A 16,993-nucleotide genomic window follows, 5' to 3' on the forward strand; every position below is an offset into this window, starting at 1 on the left:
AGGTAAAAGCAAAGGTAAAGTTGTCCCTTTCCTTAAGTAATTAAGCACTACGACATGAAAGCGTATGGGGAGTGGATGTATAGATCCACATTTTCTTGTCCTCGCCACTGGTTGCAGGTGAGTGGTCAGCTTCACGCCCCGGCCGCTTCACCCCCAAGGAAAGAGCCCTCGTTACCCACTGTATAGGAGGTTGGGTGGACCCCAGTGCCGGTCTGGACGACATTAAGTGAAAATTCTTACCCCAACGGGACTCGACCTCCGACTCCTTCGTCCTACAGCCCGTAGCCAGTCGATATACCGACTGAGCTATCCCGGCTCCATCTACTAATACAAACACCTTTAAAATCTTCGATTTTTACACAGCATAAAGAAGGTATTACAACTGCAAGGATATGTAAAATATATATAATCTAATTTTTTATGAAATTCTAGTTTTGGGGCCCATAGAACATGCATTTGTCGTGTTCATACTCAAAACTGTGGACGAAAAACGAGATAGACCGACTTCAGATTATGTTTAACGATTATCTTTAACAGATCTGAAAAATCAAGGACAGTTTAGAACGTAGCGACACAACTGTCACGCATTTCTGTATATAACCAGTGTACTCCTTTTTCGCCTTAGTAACTGTGCGTCTCAGAACGGCCGTCTACCCGATCAGCCTGTCTTTCAGGTCAGGCGAGGTCATCATGAAGTGTTCTTATGATCTCCTTGGTGTGTGTCAGACATACCCTGCGTTATTTGTTTCTGAAAAACATAAGCAGCGTTCATTCTTTGCCAGTTTCTGTTACGAAACTTCAACAAAGGCAGTTCTCCACGCCTTTCTAATATTCTACACTGATTTCTAATTAACTCGCATAGATTGAATAAACAGCTATGACGTGCGAATTTAGTACCTTTCATAACTGGTAACGGACGTACGTGAACGAGCATTCCTTCCTCAATGGGAGTCTGAGGGAGTTAGCTTGCCAGACAGAGAGCATTCCGTATTTCATTTAACAAGAATTTATCAAACTATTCCACACATGATTGAACCTTCAATATATATTCTTGAAGATGGCAAAACGTGCTAAATAACCAATGCTAATCTTGCGCTCTCTGCGGTCATGCAAGTTATGAACTGCTGCAAAACTGCCCGAAGTGAACCTATGAACGAACACCTGCACGGCCTGAAGCCGAGAGAAAATTACCCATCAACTGACCAAGGCTGTCATTACGCTCGCTTTCCGACGATGACGCTGCGATGTTTCTGTGGCATGGGAAGGCACTTCTGCAAACCAAGGTGTACAGCACATACTTCATAATCCATCATTCTACCAAACATTTCTTGCCGACATTCCATTTTTTACCCTCTGCAAAGTATTGCAAAGAATTTTATTCTTGGTGCAAGAAGGTATAAAACAAAAAAAAAACTCTATATTTTAACACCAAGAATTATAGAGTAATTGGGCAAATGACGTAAATGTTGCCTTCCCTTTATCTTCTCGTCTAATTCATTCGAGGCACAGCAACTTCGGCAAAGGAAACGTACAGACCCATCCCTTAGCTACAGGCCATGCATTGTATAAATTAAAGAGGCGAAAATGGCGCACAGTCATTGCACATACACAAAATAAAATTCCGGGACACCAGCCAGAACATAATCAAGAATACCTTTTATGCCTACGAACTTTACGCAATAGGAAAGTGGGTACCTACCCATACTTTCGTCAATTTGGGGACCCCCGCGCGAATGTCGATTCACAAATTTGGGCAGCAGACATACGAAGGGCGTAGAACAAGGTATTTATTTATTTATTTTGAGGTGATACGTCTGGTATTTCATATTTCTGGTCTGAAAGTATAAACTGTTAAGTATCAGTATGGTTTTTAAAATAATTTTTAAACCAAGATAGTTTTCATTCTGTGCGCTCGTAATCTTTTTAAATGTGTTAATATACACACATTCTGTGCTAGTGCTAGTGCATAGTGCTTCATAAGTTACAAAAAGGAGATTTTTACCACATATTACGTACTGAGTTCTGTGTACCCCACACACCAAATACTAACTGGGGTAGTGAGTGACACAGAAGGTACAAACACAGGGCGACTTTTGCCACAAATTATGTGTGGACTGCTGCACACCTTTTACATAACACTGGAATACTGCTTACATCAAACACTAACAGCGGCACTGCCTCACAAGCCGTCAATTAACGGCGACATTTGAAATTTATGTGTGGGTTACAGCACCCCCGATACGTAGACTGGGGCACCGAATGTCTCAAACACTGACCAGGGTAAGGTGGAAGCTAGGAGACATTTGAACAAATTATGTGTGACAACCGGGTAATTCTCACACAGGACTGAGGCACTGTATACCTCAGACATAAAACTGAGGTACTGAGACACTCAAGATTTACAAACGTGGGGCGACTTTTACCGCCAACTGTTTGGAATGATGCCTACCCCCACACATACGATTCGATACACAAGGAACCGGGATAGCTCAGTAGGTATAGCGACTGGCTAAGGGCTGAATGACCGAGGGGTCGGAGTTCAGTCCCGGTAGGTCAAGAATTTTCTCTTCTCCACGTCGTCGAGACCGGCTCTGAGGTCCACCCGACCTCCTATACAATGGGTACCGGGGGCTCTTTCCCCGGGGTTAAAGCAGCCGAGGCGTGAAGCTGACCACTCACCCACAGCTAGTGCCGAGGCCAAGAAAATATGGATCTATACACCCACTCCACCATACGCCTTCAGGGCGTAGTGCTTAATTAGTTAAGCACAGGGTCAACTTTACCTTTACCATTTATCTGTATACACTTCAGGTTTCAACTGGGTAAACCAGATGATTAGTTACGTATGACAATCCTCATTATAATATGTCCGCTGATCTCCAAACCCTTCGCTGCAGTGGAACTGCGTAAGCTTAGCACATTCTGCACTGTACAATTTTACAATGATTGGTTCTCCGGACATTATCGATCGTCTTAATTTTTATTTCGGATACAAAACTCTTCTAGCTTCGCGCAGCAGTCCTGCCTGATAACTTCAAAGCTCTTCAGCTAGCCAAGAAATTCGCAGCATTTATGGAACCCGAAGGGTCACTGCCGTGTTAACAACAGCCAGCGAATGGTCCATATCCTGAGCCCAACGAACCCAGTCCACGTCCTACCATCCTATTTCTTTAAAATAAATGTTAATGTTCCATCTATGCCTAGGTCTTCCCACTGGTTCTCTCCTTCAGGTATCTCTACCAGTACTTTGTGTGCATTTTTCTTCTCTCGTATGACTGCTACACGTTCAGCCCATTTCATTCTTCTTGGTGTGATCACTACTACTGTTCGGTGAAAGTACAAATCATGATACTCCACGCTATGCAACTTTATCTAGCCGCGTGGTGCCTCCCTCTTCTTAGATCCAAATATTATCCTCAGCACTCCGTTTTCAAACACGTTCTACATATAGCACTTTCTGAAGAAGTAACAGTGTGTCTGTTTTCGGTCAGTGTGAAGCTGGGAAGACAATCATAATGTTCTACAAAACAAACATAATTTCGTTTAAAATTTTATTCTCATTGTGGAGTGGCCTTTGAAAGTATCAACCCAGGATGGATTCTAATGACAAGAGTTTGTGATAGATAGAACGGCATGATCGGATTACACCCAAAAGAGATGAAGCGAGGTTACGTGTACCTCAAGGGTACTTGCAGGCTTGTACGAGGATACGTTGTTAAACACAGATCGAAGTGCATTACAAGGTCTCGACAACTTTTGTAAAACTTTATTCTGTATATGGCAAAGATGAAGCGTTTCAAAAGAAAAGTCTGTAACTTGAAGGGCACTAAAGTTTGAGATCTGACACCGTGCAGAATGGTAGACACAAGAAAAGTAATACCTCTAAGTAATGTCGAAGAGTAACCCAAGCAAGCAGCCAGCTTAGAGGGAGAATATAAATTTTCATTTTGATCTAGCGACTGAATTACAAGGACAAGCCTGTTAATGCTGCTTAAAGGAAATCATCACTGTTGAGTCTGCCAACGATAAAATGTAAAGTTGTCCCTGTGCTTAACTACTTAAGCATTATGGCACGAAGGCGTATTGGTGAGTGGATATATAGATCCACATTTTCTTCACCTCGGCACTAGCTGCAGGTGAGTGGTCAGCTTCACTCCCCGGCCGCTTTACCCATGGGGAAAGAGCCCCGGTACCCACTGTATAGGAGGTTCGGTGGACCCCAGAACCGGTGTGGGAGATGTGGAGAAGAGAAAATTATTGATCCTACCGGGACTCGCACACCGACCCCTCAGTCGTCCAGCCCGTAGCCAATCGCTAAACAGACTACGATGTCCCGGCTCCAGTCTGTCAATCATACGAAACACAAATACACTGTGTAGGCAAAATGCACAGTTTTCGGATTCTACCATCTTGTGCGAAGATCATGAAAGTGTAGAGATTACCTTGCTATCTCCACACACATGTACTGCTCTTCAGAACACTATAACCTATAACTAATCTTGTTGCACATTATTTTAAGTTTGACACACCGCCAGTAAAGGAAATAGTTTCAGAAGTTTGTAAGCACCCTGTGTTTGTGTCACAATTCCCGATAACCTTACTTCGCTCACTTCAGCAGAACGACCTCTGGTCTCATTTGTAACACCCATTACCTGACGTCACGACCATGTTATGGCCATCTGCACACGACAGACAGAGACGGTCTTCACAATTTCAAATATACGTGTACACTGCAATGTTTTGCGAGGGAGACGGGAAAGGTGATCTTGGGATGCTTCGCCCGCAAGGAAGATGCTATTTCACCATTTGATCTCATAGCTATAATTACTAAGAAATTTCTTAAGCTAAAATTGCTACAGAAGTAGATGGTTGAGGCACTATGCTACAAGCAGGAAGGTCGCGGGTTCGGGTCCCGATGACGTGATTTTTTTTCAATTTAACTAATCCTTCCAGCCGGTCCTGGGGGGTAAAGAGCGGCCTGCGCGTAAGGCTGACAACCTTACGCCATCTGTGAGCCGATTGTCTAGAGAAAATGTGGGAACCTCGACGTCTCACAACTCTATGGGCCTTCACGGCCTGTTAACAGGGATAGCTTTACCATTTTTTTGTAGGATTGCGGTCATCTGGAAAGTGACGTCGGGAAGTTTTGTATAGCTACCAGATACATTTAGGAGGAATATGCTGCCTCGGTCTTCTGGGTAGCCGGTAGACTCCACCGAAAGGCTGGTATCTACCAAACTACCTCGCGTCACATCCTGGAGGGCCGTAACATTCCGTAAGAACGAAAACTTTCACAAATTGTCACCAGTTGAAATTCAGGCACGGGTGTTGCTTCACTTACACTCGTAAAATATGACTTCGCCCGCTCGAGCACTGGGATCGTGGGATCGAATCCCACTCAAGGCATGTGTTTATTGTGTGTCTGTGTTAGGTAGCGGCCTTGCGACAGGCTGATCCGTCGTCTAAGGAGTCCTACCGACTGTCTAAATTTAAGAAAGTGAAGTGAAGTGAAGCGTTTCGCGGATGCCCTATGGTTCAAGTGCAAACAAGAGGAACAAAAGAAGTAAAAGATACTCGTAAAATTAAGCCTTACTTGTTTCGGTACCGACTGTTGCTGCGTCATCAATTGGGACATGCTTACCTGCAACAAAGAGAAAAACATAAGTAACCGACAATTAATTTAATTACATTCGTGATGAAGCCAACAGCAAATTAAACTCAGGGGAAAACATTCAGTTTAGAACCTTTCACATTTTCGTCTGCCTGACAAGACTGGAACGGAAGTACTGTACTCCAAATATAGTCCACAGAAAGCGGATAACTGCGCGAATTTCGCAGTTGGGTGATTATCAATTGCAGGACATACGTCACTCTGCAGAGACAAGAACAAACACTAGGTGACCAGTTACGTGATGGTTTATGTGGCGCTACGCCGCGTGCGCGATCTCTTCTCCGCTCCTGCATTAGTTGCCTGAATAAATGAAGTTTACTTTCCGAACAGCTCTCGTAAAACACGAATTTAATTGACTATTCATTGACTAGATACGCAGGACATATATATATATCAGATTTCGACATGTGTCAAGTAGTTTCGAAATGATACATGCAAAGGCCTTCTCCAGAATGAGTTCATACGAACTCGTAAAAAGATTTATCACAAACGATTCCCAACAAATGGAATTCGAAAACGCAACTGCTACTAAAGCAGCAGCTTTTCAGCCTACACAGTGTTTCCCTAATGACAACATACTTGCCATTAAAAGCTGCTTCTAATCAGTCCTGTACCGTAAATTCGAAAACAGGCTAGTTCAACTTGTAATTCATGATGTCCTCAAGGTAGAGTGCTTAGTAACGTTAAGGCAAAAAAAAAAGTTGTCCCTACATTTCCACCATTCTTGACCTCGGCACTAGCTCGAGGCTTCACGCCCCACCAGCTTTACCCACCGTACCCACTGAACAGGAGGCTGGGTGGGCCTCCGAGCCGGTTTGGACGCTGGGAAGAGGAGAAAAATATTGCCCCTGCTAGGAATCGAACCCCAGCCGTCCACCCCATAGTCCGTCGCTATCCCATCTCTTGCTTAGTAAAACTGCAAAATTAATGTACAGGCATATTTCAGCATGAGATATGTAGCATTAAAATGACAATCGATGTTTGAAAATTCCTCCCGGTTTCACCCCAAATTATAATCCAGCTGCAACCACAAATGCAGCCTAGAAAGAGAACACTGATGCAATCCCACGCAATAGCGATAAGCTGAATGAAGAGGGGAAAAAAGTCTCGGAAGTCTGGCAAGGTCGCAGTATCATTTCCAACTTCCGGTTCGTCACTAAGTATCGTCAACAGCTACCCGTGACGAGACGGCCTCCACACATCCTTGAGTTCCCAGTGTCACGTGATGTGTATTACGTGCCGCCACACACGGCCCCTTTCAAATCAACACACGGAGCCAATGACAGCGGTGATGATTCACACCATAGCGCTCGTCGTTTTGCCAAAGTTCTGCAATTCCTAACAGCCTGAGGGCGGGATACACTGACGGCATTCGTGGACCCACGAGAGAGGAAGGAACGGGCGGATCAATGAGGAACCTTACCCATTGCACGCTTCACCAAATATAAGAACGATCAAATCAAGGAGCATACAAAGCGTGGGGGAGATCAGAAATGCATTCACAATGGCAGTCACAAAATGTCAAGGTGTAGGGCGGCCGCACACCAACTGCGTCAAGACAAGCTATGCAGTCTTGCTTCATTCCTGATTCGTCAGCATGATGACCCAGACCGGTGTGCGGCGATTTTCATAATCCCATTCGTTTCAACTGTGCTCCTTTCCTTGCGTCATGTCGCAGATATCGTGTCTTGACTGTTACATGTCTTGACTCGTGCCAGTGTGCGGCCTACCATACGCTACTTCGGAAACAGCCGTAAATAGCACAATCACTTTAACGTTATTATTATGAAAACAGTCACGTAATGTAGTCTGTCCGAACTGATGACTATCAGTCTGTTGCTCTAACCATGTCATCACTCCGTTACAATTTTCTAGCACTTCCCTCAATTCTGATTAGGGAAACCAGAAATATACGCACTATGGACTTACCTTCTGTACCTGCACCATACAGCAGGGAATGGTGCAAAAGTGTCTTATAATGTAACCAGAATATTTAATAGAAATTTGTACGACGTAAAACATATGTAATGCCGGTCACGGTAGCCGAGCGGTCTAAGGCATGCACTGTCTTCGCTCGCTCGGAAGCCGGGATCGTGGGTTCGGATGTTTCCTGTGAGGTACGAACTGAATTCTTATATATTATTCTTATACATTGCCGGTCACGGTAGCCGAGTGGTCTAAGGCATGCACTGTCTTCGCTCGCTCGGAAGCCGGGATCGTGGATTCGAATGCCAATCAGGGCACAGATGTTTGTGTGCGTTTTTCTGTGTTTGTCTACAGGTAGAGGCCTTGCGACGAGCTGATCACCCGCCCAAGGAGTCCTACCGAATGTGTAAGATCTAGAAAAACCGAAGTGAACGGAGAAGTTCATGGAGGTAGGCCTAGGCCCACTGGGGCTGTAGTGCCAAGGAAAAAAAAATGTAATAGAACTGGGGACATGATATCGATGGAATTTTCTATTCAAAACTACTTGAACTAGTACAGGTCTGTGTTAGTTTTCATGCGCTTCATGGATAGCACACTTCTAAACTGTCATAAATAGTGTGACGTGTATACCCTTTGCTAGGCAACGGATCGGTATACATATTCCCGCAACATACGCGCACGCAACAATAGCATATCTATTGCTAGGCAACGGAGCTGTAAACACGCTCTTTAACAAAGGAAGACGATGTTTTCCGTAGGGTCCGCCCCGAGGCTATATAACGAGGACCTCAACGGAGCTAGAATTAGAATTGGGTCACGTCCTGGAGATGGCAGTCGAAGGTGATCGAGAATAAATGGCAAGAAAGGAATCAGGCGGCGCAAAAAAGACTTCATGTGTGAGTTGAAGTTACAGTGAGACAGTGATAAATCCGTTGCCAGGATACGACTAGTGAAAACTGAGAATCCTAGTGCGTGTGCGACGATGAACTGGAAAGTGTGTAGAATAGCGATAGCACTGTACTGCCTGCAGTCCCGATCTGTGTGAATGTAGAAGGAGCAATAAATTCCATTATCCAATACAAACCCCGTCTTACAAGTCACATATCTCATTACCCATCAGTTTAACATACCAAGCATTCATATATTTCAAAATAGTAAATTTGTTCAAGCGTAATTTGGGGTGAAAAATCATACAGATACGAAACAACCACACTCATATTTGTCTCCACAAGAAAAGGAAACAAAAAATTGGGAGAGACAGTAGTACAAGTGTGAACAAAGCTTCCACCAAAACTGCAGTGCCTTTGTCCTTATTAGCGACATAAAGCCAAGCTGCTGTGGATGCCACGTCAGTTCGAGGTAAAGAAACATGCAAATGAGCCAAGGTTTCAGCGAAGTAAGGATAACGCGAGGTCGCTGACACAAAACAACAATAGCAGACATACTGGCAAACGTCAAACACTACACATTTAGAAGCATAGCACTGATCTCTATACCAAAGCCGACAATGAACTCGAATTTTAACATTCGATTAGAAATGCAATACTATTTACAGACAAATTACGATGAGTCGAATGATTCCTTTACCATAAAGTTAGGCAGAGTATGGGTTCCTTTTTTTTTTAACGCTAGCGGGGTGGGACTAAGTCCCTTGTACTGCGGCCACTTCTGGCCTATTGTACCAGCTCCAGATGATAGGTGAGGGTGACTGCGGAGCAATTGGTGGAATGAAGATTGGCAAGGGAAACCGAAGTACTCGGAGAAGACCTGCCCCAGCGCCACTTCGTCCACCACAAATCCCACCTGACCAGAGCCGGGATCGAACCCTGGCCGCCGCGGTGGGAAGCCAGCGACTAACCGCTTGAGCTATGGTGCGGCCTCACAGTAACGGTTTTTTTTCTTGGCACTGCACTCCCAGTGGCCTAGGCCTACCTCCATGAACTTCTCCGTTCACTTCGGTTTTTCTAGATCTTACACATACGGTAGGACTCCTTGGGCGAGTGATCAGCTTATCGCAAGGCCTCTACCTGTAGACAAACACAGAAAAACGCACACAAACATCCATGACCTGAGTGGGATTGGAACCCACGATCTCGGCTTCCGAGCGAGCGAAGACAGTGCATGCCTTAGACCGCTCGGCTACCGTGACCGGCCACAGTAAGGGTTAGAAGTGAATTAATACGTCTACCTAAGCAGTGACCAAGTCTGTGATGAAGGTACTTATATACAAGACAAGAACCACAACGTTTCGGAGACCGGATCTGTCTCCGCCCTCAGGTGGATGGGGCAGGATAGACCTACTCAGTTGGGCCCGTTAGAAAGAGCTAGTCTCAATCACTGGACGATGGACAGAGTCCAAAATAAACCTTATAGTTCTGTACAGCATACACCATCGTCAGAATCCTTTAAAGCGACAGATGTTTAAAGGTCACGCAAATGGATCTACGGTATGACAATAGGAAGTGCATGCAGTCTGATGGAGGGTTTGCGTAAGGGTGTGTGAACACACATTATACAGACACTGTAAGAAATATTTACTTCTGATTAAGAAACACAGATGAAATAACGAATGGCACAGAGAAAGGTGTATACAACAAATTTTGTAACATTTATATCTTATTTAGGGTAATTACATGAAGGTAACTGGGATGGGAGAAATACGAGCTACAGTGCTATTGGGGAAACTTCTTGGAAGCGACCACTGAAAAGACTCGTAGGAGGACAACATCGAAACTGCTGTTTCAGGATCACAGTATTTACGGTACTGATCGGATTCGCCTGAATAACAAAAGTAAAACAAACTCCGTGGCCTGTAGTCCGCAAACGAATTATATTCGAGCGACCGCCGCTTGCCGGCTAAGTCAGTGCCAACTTCTGCGGATAGAGGTGTCACCTGGTCAGCGCAACGAATCCCCACGGCCGTTAATCTCGGTTGTCTAGACCGGAGCAGCTTTCTTTCCTTGAAATAACTCAATTATCCTCACGAGGCTGAGAGAACCCCGTTCCAGACCCCCTACTTCTTACAAAATCTGGTAGCGCAAGGAATCGAACCCGGGACCTCTGGATCTATGGCCAGGAATTCTGACCACTAGATCTCAAAGGCGGTCGGATTCACCTGAATCTCCAGTCAAAACTGAACCAACGCTATCCTAAAGTTCAAAGCAATTCACACTACTTAAAAACCTATATTTATGGCTGTGTATAACACATTTTTAGCGGGAACCTATTATTATTTGTAGCAAAATTGGGTTGAACAAAAGCTGCGCTCTTCTATAGACAGCATCTAAGTCTACAAAGCAGAACAAGAATCTAACCTGAGAACGCTATTCATGCAGTTATCAGATTCTCATCAAACAAACAATTTATACAGTAACAGGAAATACAGAGAATCGTACTGTTTCACAATTTGCTGATGCAAGGAGCTGTAGCTACTACCATACATGTATTCAAGCATACTCACATTAATAGCTTCCATGTCTCCATAAGGCTGCATTTCTTTCAGAAACCAGACTGAAAAATTCACTCGTATATACGACAAAACCGATACCAGGATTGCCTTGGTAGCAATGCAAGAAGCGGGACTGTTACGCAGGATTACGGTAAAACAAGTTTACCGGCTCAGCGACAGACAGTCAACAAAGACAGCGATCGAGGGCATGGCATTGCCTTACGGTACATATCTCATACTACCAGTATATGAAGTTACAAGACGATTTCTTTCTTTACTGTAGTCTAGGCTGTACCAATGGACATATTGGAACGGAATATTTTTACACTAATGCACAGAAGCTAACTGAACAAACTAATAGGCTTGCATTTTCTTCCTCTTCTCAACTTTACACTTGAAATTGCCTGAATGCTTACTTCCCGATGGTCCGCAAACCGCTGTCAGCCCAAGGATTACTTTACGTAATTGTGATAGGCTCGCATGTACCTGATCACTGGTCATTTATACTTAATCTCTTAAGAAATCAGAACCGTAGGCCTATACATTTAACCGTACCGCCTCTTCGGCTATTATGCATCTGAGATACCGAATTCAGGTGGGAGGAAGCTTCATTTAATTATTATAGGTAATCAGATCCTTCTTTATGTGGGGAAAGTGTGCTGCGTTCCTCTCTGTGCCTATTCGAAACGTTCTTCGCTCCGATAAATGTTTAGCGAAGAAGGCGTATAAACTAAATGAGGTCACGTCATGTGTCCGTGCTCTTTGTCCGAATGCAATTACTAATGTGGAGCTCGCGCCAACTTTTCAGGCTGTATCTGCGAAATTTAACGTAGCGAAAATATAATCCGGTGGATTTTAGCACGGAGATGCGAAGTTCACAAACAGTGAACATCGAATTATCCATGGCACCTGATACAGAAAAGTGTGCTTTACGCATGCGTGAAGTGCATCCCATAATGCAGTGTTTCTAATGTACATCCGGCAGGTGCTGGGTATGCACAATGGAATAATGTCCTCCGGTTTAGGTTCCCTACTTTAAGCCTAAACACACACGGCACGTTCAGTAGCGAATTACTGTTCCTTGTAGTTCTAGGTAGTCTCGCCACATAAAATAACGCATCTGAAGAAAAACAGCGCCGTAAGCTCTTCCCTGAACTTCTTTTATGCATGATTTTTAAATGGTGCCTACTATATCATTTGACGATTATCAATTGCAGTAACTCAATCAGGACTGAAGGACTGCAATGGAGTGTGCATGCTAGCTTCATTGTTAAAGAAGAGAATTGGGCTGCCCATGAAAAAAACGGCAGGGCTACACAAACGTTCATTATCACGCCTTATTGGTGGGTTCCGGGTCATAACATACAAAGATATAAATTAAAATCAACTTTATGAGTAAGCCTTTCCGAATATACGAGTACGTATGGTTGTCAGCCCCGCCTGCACTGTATTCACAGCATTAATAATTTGCGTGATTTGTATCTAATATATATACATATATATAGTATATACTGTGACATGGCAGATGAAAGACCGGAATAGGGGAGTCAGAAGAGACCGCCGTTATGTAGTAACAGCTCTATAAACACGTTTCCACTGTATTAGATTTAGGTGCGAGTCAGTCGCCAGCCAGCGAGGACAGGAGTTACTGAACACGGAAACTGACGAATAACCACTGTTGGAGCCGCTACCATGCAACGACTAGTGAAGACGAAATAAGAAGAATCAATTTTCGTCCGCAAGTCTGTTTTTAATCTCGAACTCCTTCCGGCACCCGACTCTGCATTCTTAGTGGTCAGGACTGCAAATGATTAGGAAAATCCCTACTCTGGGGTTTTCTCCTCAAAGTGAATGTTAATCCAATAGTTTATTTTTATAAGACAAGCGAAGAACATGACGGCTCTATATACTGTACTTTCAAAAATATGACATAAGCCTATTTAAACAAATTATTACAGATTCGTGTGATTCACGGCCACAAAATTACACATGCTTGCTCTGTAACAAAGGTAATACTGGATACTGCCAACATACGAGTAGTACAGGCATTTCTCTATACGAATATCTCGCGTAAGTACAACTATAAATATGGTAAACTTCAACGTATTAACATAAATATGGCAGAGATGATCATCTCACACTGAAATGCAAAGATGTGCAATAAAAACCTTCCCAACAAAATCCTCACGGCAGACTTAATCGCTCTGCACTACAAGAGGAGAGGCCTGTCGAATCGTTAACCAGCACGCCAAAGTTCATTCATCTCTTGCACAGACGTGGATCATTACATCCAAGCAGCTGGCATTTCAAGATTACTTGCGAGAACCAATGTCTAGGCCAAGGTCATCAGTTTGGCCTTGAACTCTTACTCTTTGTTGAGCTCGAGAGGTCGTGATCGATGTCAGAGACCCACTTGTTGGGCCATCCAGGAGCTACTGCCCATGCAACTTCTTACAGCGCACCATCATCCCAACAAGCTGGAATATCGTAACAACTGTGGTAAAGGCAGCCTTCTGATTATTCTACAACACGTAATTCTGACAGTAGACTGCATCACGTGGATTTCCACAGCTCAAGGATTATTCGTCAATCAACAGGCTAATGAGTAATTAAACATTTCCTTAGTAATCCTGAAAAAGAAACTCTGAATTTCCAAACATTAACTAGGGCTGTATACGTCAGGGGTTCTCACACTTTATCACAGTGGGACCTCCAAAAATTTGTACACTCAGCAGGAACGTATTAGTAACTTCACAATCAATTTAAACTTACAGTATATGGTAAAAAAAAAGGCAAAACTATCCCTGTAGAGGTCGTGAAGGCCCATAGGGTTGTGACACGTCGAGGTTCCCACATCTTCTAGACACTCGGTTCACAGATGGCGGTGAGATTGTGAGCCTTACGCGCCTGCAGCCCACACTTAAGCCCCAGGAAGATTCCTGGTGCTCATTTCTGTTAGAGAATGAGTCGACCCCAGGGTTATAGTGCGGCTGGAAGGGTAAAGGGCGGCCGGCGCGTAAGGCTAACAACCTTACCGCCATCTGTAAGCCGACTGTCTAGAAAACGTGGGAACCTCAACGTCTCACAACCCTATGGGCCTCCACGGCTTGTTACAGGGATACCTTTACTTTACTTATACTAGTACTTTTTATTGCTAGTGGGGTGGGACAAGTCCCTTGTACAGCGGCCACTTATGGCCTATTGTACCAGCCCCAGATGATAGGTGAGGGTGATTGCGGAGCAATTGGTGGAATGAAGACTGGCAGGGGAAACCGAAATACTCGGAGAAAACCAGCCCTAGCGCCACTTTATCCACCACAAATCCCACTTGACCAGACCCGGGATCGAACCCGGGCCACCGCGGTGGGAAGCCAGCGACTAACCGCTTGAGCTATGGCGCGGCCTTACTTATACTAGTATAATGTTCCTGTACATTCACAAGAACTCTCGCTTAATGTTTCGCTGGCTGCAGCTACATTATCCGAAAGCAACTATGTCATATCTTACACACTTACTGTTTTACCGAAACGTGAGTGGATGCAACTATATTTTAAATAACTCCTGAGAACCTGGCAGCTCCCGCTACAGTATGTCGTGATCCACAGTTTGATAGGCCATGATCTAGGTTAACAGATATCTTCCCTCGCTAACTTCTCGGCTTCAGCCTCACTCCACCCCACGAATTTAACAAAATCTTCCGACAGTGGTCCTTTCGAGTTATTTATCATGCCACTCCATGGCAAACGTTCTTTAGTACGTCTGCATGCTTGTAACAAACGACAATAATTGCCGGTGCTCTAACCTTGTGCCAAAACAGCGATTCAACTGTTGAGAATGAACTCGTCCCCCTTCCCGAGTTTCCTTCGTCATCACCGCGGATGTAGCGACTTGAACACCGGTCGATGACATCAGATAAGTCATAAAAGACTGCAAAACTGTGTCCTTGCACAATCATGAAATAAAATTCTAAAATAGGCGGACCAAACTGAAAATGACGTCATTCAATCGAAAATAAACACAGCTCAGCGTGCCCTCTTGAAGTTTCTCACCTCAAACCCCGGGATCGAGTGGATCTTCCCTTGTACTTCTGATATGCACAAACCGAACTGAAAGCTGCAAAGAAAATGTTGATTTCTTGATTAGGAAGTTCTTTAAAAGAATCCCGAAACTGAAGAGCTGTCAATGATGTCAAGATAAAGTTCTGCAACATCACACAATTTTGTGTCCGGAAGTTTACCGGCAACAAAATGGCCAACAATTTTTGGGTTTACACCGTAAGTAATGTCTCACAGGTCAACGACCACTGGTAAATTATACACGGTAATACAAGGCTTTGAACGGTGCAATCAAAGAAAATCGCAGCAAGAAGTTTACAGGAATTCTTCTCCTATATGAAAACGTTCAGTCAAAAATTCATCTAGACGATACGGGTGGTGGCGACTTTTGGAAATCAACCACCCGTCCTATAATACACGCCTGTCTCTAACTAACTGCTACTTGGGAACAATTTCGCGTGTTTTGAAAAAGTTAGTTGTTTAGCACTAGACAGTGAATATCCAGACCAAGTAATTTTGAAAATATCTGCCCAGTTTTTCGAAACAAGTAACTTATTTTTAACATTATTAATTAATTCTTGGAACACGATGTCCGCACAAGCCAACAGTACAAGCGTAAAACCTATCAACGTAAGAACTATAATCTCTAAATAAGGCCAAGCCATAGCTCAAGCGGTTAGTCGCTGGCTTCCCACCGCGGCGGCCCGGGTTCGATCCCGGGTTTGGTCAAGTGGGATTTGTGGTGGGCAAAGTGGCGCTGGGGCGGGTTTTCTTCGAATACTCCGGTTTCCCCTGCCAATCTTCACTCCACCAAATTCTCCGTCATCATAATCAGTGGCCGCCGTGTCGAGCGGACCCAGTTGGACTCCACCCCCCACTAACCGAATTAAAAAAAATCTAAATAAGGTTACCCTCGTTATAAGGGGCTAATATTAGGGAGGAGTTCCGTCATTTCTAATGACCGCTATAACGGAGGGAAGGCGAATTCACAGAATTACACCATAGGATACACAGCCAATACACGCAAAAAAAAAAAACAAACACACAAACAAAAGAAAACAGAAAAATAAAATGTGATTGCGTAAAGTTTTTATATTGGGGTTCTTTCTTATTTTAAATAGTTTTCTAAATAAAAAACCGTCATAGAGCCTCAATGTCTCTAAAATCCACAACTGTACACAGCCAGATATTGTCCGTTACATCCTAAATCCGTTATAACGAGGGTTTGTTGTATATGATTTGTAGATCTCATCAGGCCATTTTTCTCGCTCGTGATGTATGTAGCCTATATTAAATTAATTCATTAATTAAATCCATTAGTCCCTCTATGCGCAAAATTTGGCACTAACTTCGCCGAACAAGCGGCGGCCGTTCGGTCGGTATAGTTCGCTTGCGGACTAAAGCCACGGAGTTTATTCATTACTACGGTAGCACATGAACACTGCGCAAGAACCAGAAGAACCTCAGAAGGAATAGGAGTACAGCTATCTACTAGTGCCGAGGCACGATCCTTCCAGTACTTCGGCTGTCACCTTTCCTGCGGTCAGAAACGTCATATGTACGGCGTGGATTTTCTGTGCCGCGTGTTCGCACGTCAATTCAAAGAAAACCAAGCCTTGGCTGAAAAAATATTCACTCAGGATCAACTCCGTCGTCGTGAATGGTATTAAGATATCAGTTACAGATACCGAATTGCGTGGATCCAATGAGTGCACAACTGTGGTGAGTAAATCCATACTCTCAAAAATACTGTTGCAGTTCATGTCCTGTTTCTCATTACCCGCATGTCTTGTGCAAGGAGCTCAGAAGCCGAATGTTCCAAGTCAAACTTCGCCATCGTCTAACTTTTCTAACCTCACTAATACTGAACGTTTTGGTTGCCCACCTGTTCTT

At 44.0% G+C, this 16,993-nt stretch overlaps 1 protein-coding gene across 7 annotated transcripts in view; it reads right to left on the reverse strand.

Annotated features, from left to right (window-relative positions):
- Positions 1-16,993, reverse strand: part of LOC111864029 (nuclear hormone receptor FTZ-F1 beta) — a 220,060-nt gene that overhangs the window by 72,779 nt on the left and 130,288 nt on the right. The window contains exon 1 of one of the 7 annotated variants that reach the window (XM_023850970.2): positions 5,594-5,641. The exons of the other annotated variants lie outside the window; for them this stretch is intronic. The gene's annotated coding sequence lies outside the window, so the exon portion shown is untranslated. Of the gene's footprint in view, positions 1-5,593; positions 5,642-16,993 lie in introns of those variants that run through there. 7 annotated transcript variants of the gene reach the window in all.

The sequence above is a fragment of the Cryptotermes secundus genome, unplaced genomic scaffold, assembly GCF_002891405.2.
Source record: "Cryptotermes secundus unplaced genomic scaffold, Csec_1.0 scaffold303, whole genome shotgun sequence".
Lineage (NCBI taxonomy): Eukaryota > Metazoa > Arthropoda > Insecta > Blattodea > Kalotermitidae > Cryptotermes > Cryptotermes secundus.